Consider the following 12,034-nt stretch of genomic DNA (forward strand, 5'->3'; position numbering starts at 1 on the left):
CTAGGCTAATTTGTTCTGTATCAGGAAACAATATCACACAAATGAGGCAGATGAACAAGGACATTTATTTTGATGGCTACCTGAAGGCAGCATGAGTCCAGAGGACAAGGATCCTAGACATGTCTGCATTTGTGATTCTTAGATTCCCCCCTTTTCCTTTGAACCTAGCGATCATTTTAGCACTGGTTTTGAGACTCAGGCTTTGTTCAGCTCTCCCTTTAATATTGGTGCCACAAAAACATTATTAACCCACACTGAGTGTTCCCTAATCTTCTCTTGCGTTCCTTTTAGATTTTATTCTTTTTTGTATGTGAATGTTTTCCTGCATATGTGTCTGTGCACCATGAATACAGTGCTCTCAGAGACCAAAGAAGGCATCAGACCCCAGAAGATAGAGTTCAACTGTTGTAGACGACCATGTGGGTGCTGGGAACTGAACCCCAGTACTCTGTCTGGACTGAGCCATCTCTTCAGCCCCTGCTTTCTAGCTCTTACCTGGGGGCCTTTAAGTACAAGCCACCAACTTATATTTAAATTTTCTGAGGAATTTTCTAGTAACAAAGCCAGGTCTAAAGTAGCTTCAGAAATGGAACATATTATGTGTGATTATTTTTCTTCTTAAGCTAAATGCTCAAGTTTTTCAGGTCTTTAAGCAAAGGCTAGAATGAATGAGGAATGGAGCCAAGTAAGATAGGCTTGAGAGTTGTCTATTTTTTTTTTTAATTCATGAACTAGGGGAGATTCGAGTCATATAGATCCTACTTTAAGTTCCTTCAGTTGACTCCCCCCAGATGCACTTTTCTGTGCAGACCAGCCTCCACTTGGTTGCTTCGCTAAGACCGCATCTTTTCCATCCCCAGGGACTTTTTGCCCCTTTATGTATTTCTTGAGCTGTTTTCATATTGTTCTTTTCCTTTCTGTGAAATGTGGTGGTGGTGGTGGTGGTTTTTCCTTTTGCTTAAGTTTGGGACTATGAAGTATTAAAGATGCATGTTGTTACCTAGCAGTTGTGCCACAGGTAAGCTGTCACTGAAAAATAATGAACTGACAGTTGTATTTTTCACATTATATTAACTGTGCCTGAACTATGACACTAACACTGAAGTAGTGAGCAAAATGCAGTCCCTGTCTTCACAGAGCATGGCACTCCATGTTGAGAGACCTGACACAATTATGTAATTGTTAGAACCATCATCAGTCCTGTCATTAACTACAGAGATCCATGAGAGTGGTCTAGAGACCTAGCTCATTCTGAGATACTGAGAATTCTCTGGGGAAAAGACATTTAAGCAGACAAGATGCTAAATAAAAGTATGGGGTGGGGAGGGATTGTTTAAAAAAAAGAACAAAAAAAAAAAGAGGAAGTTCCAGCCAGTGGAGAAAATCACAATCAAAGCCTCTGAGGTTGAAAAGAAGCTCGCCAAGGCCAGGGAGTGGGTCACAATGAGGGAAGCCAAACCGAGATCAGCCCAGCAAAGTTGATGGAAATTTGGCCTTTGAAGCAAGTCTGAAGGTCATCCTAAAAATAAGGATGAAGAGGGCGTGGATCCAGGCAGTGACCAGTCAGGTGTGCACTTGTGAATCCCTCAGAGAGGAAGTTCAGTGCCCCACCCACCCTGCAAGCATCACCTTCACCCACCAGCACCAGGACACTAAGACTTTGGGTAACTCATGTTCTCCGTTTTCAAGTGCAGCCGTCGGATCTAGCTGATTGTATCCCTAATTGCATTTATATACATGTGGCCTAAAATCTTGAGCATGTTCCCCAAACCCAGAGTTCTGGCACCCACTACATAAACTGTGGAAAATAACACAGGTCCTTTGGTGTCCCTGGACTGAGAAAGGCAACTTATACGTGCATGGAAAGACACTCCCGCTGTCCACAACAATGGAGACTAAGGTGGGGAGAAGAATATTAATCTGGAGTAGACGAGGAGCCCAGTATGGTGGCACCTATCTGCAATCCTAGCGTTCAGGGGTTGAGGGAGGATCAAGAATTTGAAGCCAACCTGTGCTACATAGGAAGATATCATACTTATTTATTACATATTTATTTATATGTGATACATTTTAAAAATAAATCCAAGGCTGGAGAGATGGCTCAGTGGTTAAGAGCGCTGACTGCTCTTCAGAGGTCCCGAGTTCAATTCCCAGCAACCACATGGTGACTCATAACCATCTGTCATGGGATCTGATGCCCTCTTCTGGTGTGTCTGAAGACAGCTACAGTGCGTGCATGCATGCATGTGTGTGTGTGTATATATAATCTTTAAAAAAATAAAATAGAGGGTGCTGGGGTGGGGGATGAAGGAGCTGAAGGGGGTTGCAGTCTCATGGGAAGAACAACACTGTTGACCAACCAAACCCTCCACAGCTCCCATGGACTAGAACACCAACCACTGAGCACACACTGAGAGGCCCATGGCTCCAGTTGCGTATGTAACTGAAGACAGCAGTGTCTGGCATCAATGTGAGAAGAGGCCGTTGATCCAGGGAGGGCACTTTTTCCCGATGTAGGGGAGTGCCAAGGCACTGAGGTGGAGACTGTGATTGGGAGCGAGTGCACCTTCGTGAAGACAAGTAGAGGGGGAGGGGAGCCGGGTGGGCAAAGGGGATAACAGTTCAGATCTAAATACAGAGTATCTAATAAAAAATTTTTTATAAATAAATAAATAAATAAATAAATAAATCCAGAGTTGGAGCTTCATGAAGGCAGAACTTTTAAGAAACATTTTCTCCTGTACATGTGTGGGGACCCATGAATGGAGGCTAAGAAGACTTTCTGGAGATCTCCTTCTACCACAGAGACCCCAAGGATGAAAATCAGGTCACCAGACTTCGAAAGCAGCTTTAATGATGATAAGCCATCTCAACGGGCCCCAGAACTTACTAGGTAGACAAAAGTAAATATTTACATAAAATATTCTAGGCATTGTTCTTTTTTTCTCCTTTAAAAAAAAAAAACCTTAATTTTTAAATGAGCAAAGTGCTGGGTTTCATTTTGACATTTTCAAATATAATTTGTTTTCTCGTGGGGTTTTTTTTATTGATTTGTTCAAGATTTCTTATTATTATATTCTTAATTTATGCGCCTGTGTCCATGTGAATGGATGCCTACAAGTGCCACACAGCCCAGTGTTTCAAGAAGTAGCAAGAAGTGTCTCTGGAATCCATGGTGATCCGTGGCTGCACAGTAACTTCTAGGCTAGCCTAGGCTACAAAAGACTACCTAAAGAAACGGTGACGTGGAGTTGATGGTGGTGGTAATTTTGGTGGAGGAAAGATTAGAACCAGGACTTGGGTGTAAGTAGTATGTTTCCTCTTCATATGGCCTAGATACCAGTAGAAATCAGACAGGTGTGGGGGTCCACATGTGTGATGCCAGCACTTGGAAGATAGATTCCCAGAGGACTGCAGCAAGTCCCAGGCCAGCCGTAACGCATAGCAGGACTGTCTCGAAATAACAAACAAGTGGAACACCAGACAAATATGTGGGTTACTTACACCTCTATCTTCCCAACGCCAGCGGGTAATTAACTAGATTAATAACATAAAAGGTGGCTGTGTGTACGAAGCCATTTGCCATTCTTTTTTCTAGGTCATCTCACACCATGAGTACATATTTAATTCGGATCCTGTCTCTAAGATATTTTCATCATAAATCCAATAAACCCCAAAGGGTTCTCTTACAGTCCTTCAATAGTATCTGGTTAAATATTATCTGATTTAAATCCAACACTATAAACATAAAATACAAGCTGTATTCAGTTCTCTTCTCTGCAGCCTTTTAAGTTCACAGAATAATTTCTCATAAAGCAGAATGGAGCCAGAAGCCATTTGGTCCACGCTGTCCTTCCAAACCGTATATCACAGCTAGATATAGCCACATCAGAGGTGGAGGCAGGAGGATCTCTCCTTTGAGGCTAGTGTGAATTACAGAGAAAGACTCCCTATTTCAAGAGAAAACAAAGAAGAGGGCTAGGTTTGTAGCTCCACTGGCCTAGCATGCACGAAGCTATGGGTCTGGCTCCCAGCATTACATAAACACAGCAGATAATCCCAGCACTCCAGAGATGCAGGTTGTTGGCCTCAATTCAAGGTCATTCATAGTAAGTTCAAGGCCAGCCTGAGCTACAAGAAACTTTAAAAAAAAACAGAATAGGGAAAAGAAGAAAACCAAGCATAAATGTATTACTCTGTTTGATTCTTTTGTAACTAGACACTTTAATTATGATGTTAAATATTATGTGTAATTGAGTATATACAAAAGTAGTGTCTGCTACAGGAAAAAGCTAGTTTCTTAAAGGTGAAGACTGCCTATCATCATCATCATCATCACCATCATCATGCCTTTGAATACTCCCTGGATCTAGGGCCATTCGATACTTGTTCATCTGTTATTTCTCATTATAATCTCTGAGATGCAAAAACTACTGTATTTCTATACAAGCCCAACATTGTAAAGATATCCCTATCCAAAAATCTTCATTCTTTAACCCTAATATTGCCCATATATTTCAACTATATGTCCTTCAGGTAAGTAAATGGAGGTGTCTGCCTCTTTGCAGAAGTTGCGTTTGATGTCCCTTCGGCCCATATGGTCTATCCCCTTCAGCATGTTTGGACTCCCAAGCAGACACACCTTGATATGAGGAGTTTGATGGGCAGCTTCCAAAATGGTTCCTAATGACAACCTCCCAAGTGATGGGACCAAGTGAGAGGGTTCAGCAGGTAAAGGGGCTTGCTGCCAAGCCGGATAACCCTTGGCTCCCACATGATGGAAAATCAACTCTCCTTTAACCTACACACACACACACACACACACACACACATACACAAAGAAGTAGGAGTCTGAAGTACAACAAAAATCTAAAACTACTACTGTTTCTTTGGTTTAAATTTTTCATGAAAGGGAGAGAAAGGATAGGAAGGGAAAATACGTGCACATAATGAAAAGAGGAAGTTACCCATTTTCCTCTGTACAATGAAACATTGTTAAGTGGTTATAATGGAATTGGTCTGTTTTCTTCCCATTGGGGTTTTGTTTCAAAAAATTTGTTTTTTTAAAAAACACTTGAGGGGGCTGGAGAGATGGCTCAGTCGTTAAGAGCACTGACTGCTCTTCTAGAGGTCCTGAGTTCAATTCCCAGCAACCACATGGTGGCTCACAACCATCTGTAATGAGATCGGGTGCCCTCTTCTAGATTTGTCTGAAAGCAGCTACAGTGTTCTCATATAAAATAAATAAATAAATTGTAAACAAAAAAAAATTTGAGAGCCAGGTGTAACAGAACACTCCTTTAATCCCAGCACTTCCGGAGAAAGGTAGATCTCTGAGTTCAAGGTCAACCTTGTCTACAAATCAAATCCCAGGGCAGCCAGGGCTATACAGAGAAACCCTAACTTATAATAAAAACAAACAAACAAAGTAAAACTTAAAACTATGTGAAAGAAGAAAACGTTAAGTATAGTTGAGTGAACTTCCACTGTTGTCTGTGCTTAGCATTTACCATAAAGTATTCACTCAGAGCTGTCCCAAGTGTGGGATGAGGTAAGGAATGGGAAGCATACCTGTCAGTTATCACTGGTGATGTTTCAATCTGAGTGGCTAGGATACTAGAGAGGAAAACATAGGTTGTTTCCATGGCGACCTTCTGACTCTGTGTTCCTTTTCTTCAATTCTCTCATCTAATCAGTGAAGACAATGTTACCAACTCCTCCTTCCCAAAAACAACTCACAGGGATGGGTCCTCCTCCAAGCACCTACAGAGATTTGTAGAAATGCAAGATGTCCAGGGGAGGTGGTGGCTCAGCAGTTGGAAAGGTCTTGCTGCTCTTGTGGCAAAGCCAGGTTCAGTACCCAGCATCCTTAACTGTCATGTAACTTGAACTTTAGAGGATCTGATGCCCTCTTTTGACTTCTGTGGTTGCCATGGTGCACATACAACATATGTAATCAAAACATTCGTACACTAAAATGATGAGAGAAAAGATCTTTATTTTTAAAAGGAAAAAGGAAGCTCCTGCAACATTGTCTGTCTTCCAGTCTCTTCCTATAAGGAGCAGAACCATACTGTGGGGCAGAGGGAGGGTAGATGAGCAGCCACCAGTTCAGACCCGAGCAGTCATCTGACAGTCCTGAACAGGAAAGGACAGTGAAACCTGGCTTTATCAGTTTCCACGACTCAGCTAAGCAGCTCGCATTGTCTAGGATGCTCCACACAGGTAACAATGTCCTGGTCATCTGAGAAATGTCTAGGGTATTACTTAGCTGCTGGTTACCATGGTGATTATTAGCCTGTAAAATTGGTCTCCAAAGACGCACTCTCCAAATGTACTCTTAAGTCTAATGAGGATGCTGCTCACCCAACATATGATCCCAGTGTGACCCAAAGATACTGCTCTACCAATGGTAGCCCCTTGATACGCTACTGCCAGTGCAAGAGCCAGTGCTTCAAAGGCATGTCATGAGTAGCTGGTTATTTGTGCTGAGTACATGATTCTAGCTAAATCAGGTACCACCAGGACCCACTACACCTTGTGACATCAGAATGCGGCTCTATCCTGACCCATCTGATTTAGGATGCTTTAGGAATAATATTATTGAGCAAATGAATCCTAACATTTTTAGATGATAACCTGGGACTAACTCAATCCCAGTTTTTTGTTTTTTGTTTTCCAATCAATCAGTGGTTTTCCACATTGATCATTTAGAGGATTTTGCTTTTGTTTGTTTCTTGCTGTTCTTTTTTAAGTTCCCATATTACTGCAACGAGTTGATAGACCTATGTCGCCCAGGGCTCTATCAGAGACAGGAGAGAACTGTCTGGTTGGCAGTCACCAGTGCAGAAGGGCAGACATTAATTTCTATTCTCATTGCAAGGTGATCAGACCCACATTTTGATGGCTGTGCTGATCAGGACAGGGGAGTCTTAATTCACTCCGCTTAGTTTGTACCATTGGGATAATTCTACGATGACTTCAAATCCCTCATTTGTTTTGGAATTATAACGAGAATAATACAGGAAGAATATTATTAACATAGTCTGAGATAGTTATCTATATTGAGATTTACATTTTACTTTCCATCAACTCTCTTTTTCCTTTTTTAAATAAAGAGTCTCATGTAACCCCAGCTGGTCTTAAATTACTTAGAAGCTAAGGATGCCCGTGAACTCCTGCCTCAACAGTGCTGGGCTTACCGGCATGTCTCCAGACTCACTTATCCACTCAAAAGGAAGAGAACATTTGTGACTTCTTATTGTTTTTATATTTCTCTGATGTGACATTATAAGTCTTATGAGCTACCAACTAAGCCAGTTGGATAATACCCTTGTGAAATTAAATTATACAACCTTGAAGTTTTCACTGTATACTTTCTTCTGCATGTAGGACTTAAAACTTCCTCTTGACTTTTATTTGTCCTTTCAGAATTGTTTTCATCTTTTTCTTTATTTTCTTTAATCTATTTCTTTTTTACTACCATTGTGAAACCTTTTTCACTTTCTCTTCTTTTCCTTTACTGATAATACCAACAGTGTTTTAATTGCTCACAGAAAATAATCTTAAAACTTTAAACCACGTACCATTTTTGAGGATTAATATTTAAGAAGATTTCATTTGCACAATAATAGATAATAACATTTTTAAAAAAGGATAAAAAATATCCTGGTGGATTTGAGGACCTTTTATCTTTTCTGGGAAATTGTCATCAACTGACAAAATTAATGTACGTAATAAATGTGTTAACTAGCTTTACTATGGTCATCATTTCATTCATGTACACAAATGTCAAATCAGTAGTGTTGTTTAAATATGTCTGTCAAAGAGGCAGGTGTCAGAATCCTGACCCCTATCCTTTGGTATAATCTACCTTCAGAGGTGGAGCCTTGGAAGATAATGAAAACAACTCATGTCATTCTCCTGGGACCCTGTAGACCACCTCACACACTTGGCCCTCCTGCACAAAGCTGGTTTGTTTCCTGCTTTTCACCACGGCCTATCGGAAGTGAGGGTTGATCTACACTTGATTTCTTCTAGAGGTCATGATGCGATGGAAAGATGGTTCAGAATGCAGGAGCTGAAGGCAGCTAATGAGATGGCTGTTGATAAAATCAACAGCTAAGGCTGAGGGGTGATATGATATTTAAACTTTCTGCTTCTCCCTCCTTTCCCCATCCACATGTGATCTCATAAATGTCTGGTTTTCTCTCTGGAGGCAGGCAGGACAGACCATTTTGCAAACACTTCAGCTTCCTCAGATAATGGGAGCAAACATCCTATGGCCTTGAATGACCACTGAAGACTGACTCAGCCCCCGGTAATACAATAATTATTGGCCAGGGGAAGGCCCTAAACACGTGGTGTGCCATTCCTGGAACCCTGGCATGCTCAGTTAATAACAGGTGCCTCAGATATAAAGTTGACCCAGTCATAAAACGTGTCAAGAATACATGGACAGGGAACCTTTTGGGAAGAGAAGAAGGCAAGGAATCTGAACAATACGCTAGGGGTTCCCTTCTGTGCTCTTTCTATAGGATGGGATGAGGATGCTGCAGCTTCCCAAGGCATCCGGAGGCTATTAATAACTAATCAGCTGGCACCAGGGTGCTCTCACGCCAACCCGACATTCACACTGAACTGTCCTACAGTTTGGTTGGTATCCCACTCTCTTCCAGGGCCCCTGTCAAGTGATCAATACTGGATTAACCCTAGACAGACTCACCAACAGATCACACAATTTCTGGAATCAAAGTAAAACCAGAAAAGACTCAACATTCTCTCTTTTTTCCGTAAAAAAATTTTTAGTTAGTACACAAAACAATGGGTTTCAATATGATGTTTTCATATAAATATAACTATACCACATTCGTATTCAGCCCGCATCTCAATGTTATATATTATGTGTCAACTACTGAGCAGGAAGTGAGCCGAGTAACTTTAAGGCATTTTCCAACCATCATTCCAACCCTGGATAAATTTACCTTCCCATTTCCAATATTTCATATAATTTAAGCACTGGAGACTGCTGTCATATTTATTGCCAAATCCCAATTTCCCTTAAAGTCAAATCTCTATTTCCAACTGCTAACATTAAAATTAAAATCATCCTAAGCGCTTCTTTTAAGAAAATTGTGATTTTTTTTGTAATTAAGTGTATGTGTGTCTGTTTCTGTGTAAGTTTGTATGCATGGGTGCAGGTGCCTGCAGAGGCTTTAGGCCTTGTGTCCCTCAGGAGCCGGAATTACGAATGGTTGTGAGCCTCCTGTTGTAGGAACTGGGGAGAAAACTTGTGTCTTTTGCAAAAGCAATGCACATTCTTGAATTATCCTCTCCTCTTCATGTCCCCACCACTGATGAATAGACCTCTTACCTTCTCGGGTCTAGACTTCTGTATTGTCTCTATCCTTCACAATGGCAAAGGTATATAGACATGCCTCGAGTCCCATGATCTCACTTACCTTTGAATTTGTGTATTTATTACAGGTGTGCACATGTGCCACAGAGCACACGCAGAGCTTGTGGAATCGCTGTTCTCTGTGTACTTTTCTTGGACATGTGTTCCGACAATTAAACTCATGTCATCAGGCTTGCCCCTTTGAATGAACTTTTTAAGACTGTCTCATGAAGCCCCAGTCGAACTCAAATACAGCATGTAGCTGAGGATGGCCTTGAACTCCTGATCCCCCTGCCTCTACCTCCTCAGGCGTGCACCACATCCAGCTTGCTTTCAAATACACTTCCACTTAATATAGAAATCTTTCATATGCCAGTCAAACGCTTTTGCTTCTGGCCACCAAACAGCCTTGCTTTCTCTCCCTCCTGCATACAAATGCCATCATCCCCTGGGTCTGTGCTTCCTCTGGACCTTTGGCCTGGGATCTTTTGCTGTTTCTCATTGTTTTGAATCTGGGCATTTCCTGTTCAAAACCCAGTGTCAAAAATCCCTGATACCCGCAGGAAGAAGAAATTGTATTTTCTTCCTTGGTTCCATAAACTGTTGCCTTCCACTATGATGCCCTGTTAGTACCCAGTGACGTCTAATACAGATCATTTATAAATGCAATTTTTATTAAGAAGCTTCTACCCTTTGTCTGTGTACAATTTGCAAAACAACTCTGAAAGTGGAATATGTGTGCATGAGTCTGCAAAGAGTGCAAACTTCAGATCTGCTGAATGCTTTACAAACCACTGTGTGCCAAATGGGCAAATAGTTTGATTCCAGCCTTCATTCCACTGCCCAAACTAGTAAGCATTTTCAGAAGGAGTTGAAATGAAGGGGAACTACACCTACTAGAAGAGAGTTCTATTAGCCTGAGGTTTCAGTTCCGCCCACACCAGAACCAACATGTTGGTCAAGGCTAGGCTGGACCCTGGACAGAGTCCAAGTCTGTGCAAAGTCCCTGAGGGTTGGAGCTTCAGTGGACCGTGAGTGTTCCAGCTGCATAGCTGACTGACCTGCCTTGCCAGCTTCTGCACTGGCTCAACTGGGCATAATTAAAAAAAGAAAAGCTCATATTCATTCCAATCTTCTGAAGCTCTGTGATAGCATTTAATAACAACCCCATGGGATGTCTTCCATATACAGTATTATGATATTTCTTCAAATAATTACTAAAAGATACAGGATCCAATTGCTCTATACTACCCATTTTATCTAGATGTCCGATGGATCTATAAATGGCAGAAATCAGAAGAAACCACAGAGAGATTACTAGGATCTGCTAGATATTTACTGAAGAGTCATGCAAATTCCCGTTCTTTTGACTCAGAGCTCCAACCAGCACAGGAATCACGGTAAACACGTCCAGTACTGTGTTCATTTTCATCTATCTGCAGAGACATTCGTCCAAGCATTCCTGTCTTCCATAGCTCTCTGTAAATCTTTTGGTCAATACGAAGGTCATACAGAGGAGTTCTCTCTATGCCGACACTGGAGAGTGCACATCAAGACTGGAGTATGTGATGGGAAGGCCAGGGATGAAAATTTTCATAGATAAGCTCATAGATAATAATAGGTAATGGATGGATCCATTTGTTGGTAAGCTCGGGCAGCACAAGACCCACAGTACGGTTATCCTGCGTGGGCTGCAATAATGGATTTAGCAGGTCTTTTCGTAGTACTTGGGAAAGCCAACCTTTTAGCTGGGCATTCAGCCATGGGCCTGAGGAGGTGAACCAGCGTGGCTGGCTTCCCGGCAGGCCACTCGGTTGGACATCTTGGTGCCTGGGTCACTCGCTGCTCTACTGGGTCCAGCCCCCTGACTTACTTAAAAATTGTTATTTTTAAGATGTGTGTGTGTGTGTGTGTGTGTGTGTGTGTGTGTGTGTGTGTGTGTGAATGCAGGTGTTTTGGAGGCCATAGGAATTAGATTCCCCTGCAGCTGGAGTGAGAGGTGGTTGTGAGCTCCCACCATGGAGGACCAGATTTGGGTCCTCTGCAAAAGCAGTGTAAGCTCTCAAATGCTCTCTTTCCAGCCCTGGCTTACTTCTTAGACCTCCTTTTGTAGTTTACTATGGTAAAATTCTGCCCTGTCGACAGCTATTGACTGAAGTCTATTGAGACACCAATGCTCTCTGAAGGGATGCCAACGATTACCAAGCATCTGCAGAGGACAATGCTGCTGTGTGTGCCCAGAGAATCAGGGCCATTGTCTTGCTCAATCAGTTTGCAGTCACTGAGCTCATCAGCTAAATCCAATGGATTGACAGAGAGCTCAAACATGAGGAAGGAATGGTAATGTACTAAAGAAGGCAGGGACTGGTTTGCCTGGTGCAGACAGAGGCAGGAAGGCATCCAGCAGAGTTACAACATTCAGGGCAGACTCCAAGTCAGCTCCAGAAAACAAAACAATCGCTCTTGTTTTCAATCTAGTGTAAACTATAAAAACAAGAAGACATAGCTACCGTTCTAGACATCTACCATCTAGCCGTGGCCCAAACAGCTGCGTGCTATCATAGGCTGACAGAAGATGGAAGAGCCAGACCACTGACCAAGCCAGCTCAGTCAGTCAACAGCCAAGAGGCCTAAAAT

At 42.1% G+C, this 12,034-nt stretch overlaps 1 pseudogene across 1 annotated transcript; it reads right to left on the reverse strand.

Moving 5' to 3' along the window:
• Positions 1 to 10,418: 10,418 nt before the first annotated feature.
• Positions 10,419 to 11,219, reverse strand: LOC308429121 (protein MEMO1-like; annotated as a pseudogene). The gene has a single exon. The product of its transcript is annotated as a protein MEMO1-like (transcript).
• Positions 11,220 to 12,034: the final 815 nt, after the last annotated feature.

This window comes from Micromys minutus (genome assembly GCF_963924665.1).
Source record: "Micromys minutus genome assembly, chromosome: 1".
NCBI classification, from domain to species: Eukaryota; Metazoa; Chordata; class Mammalia; order Rodentia; family Muridae; genus Micromys; species Micromys minutus.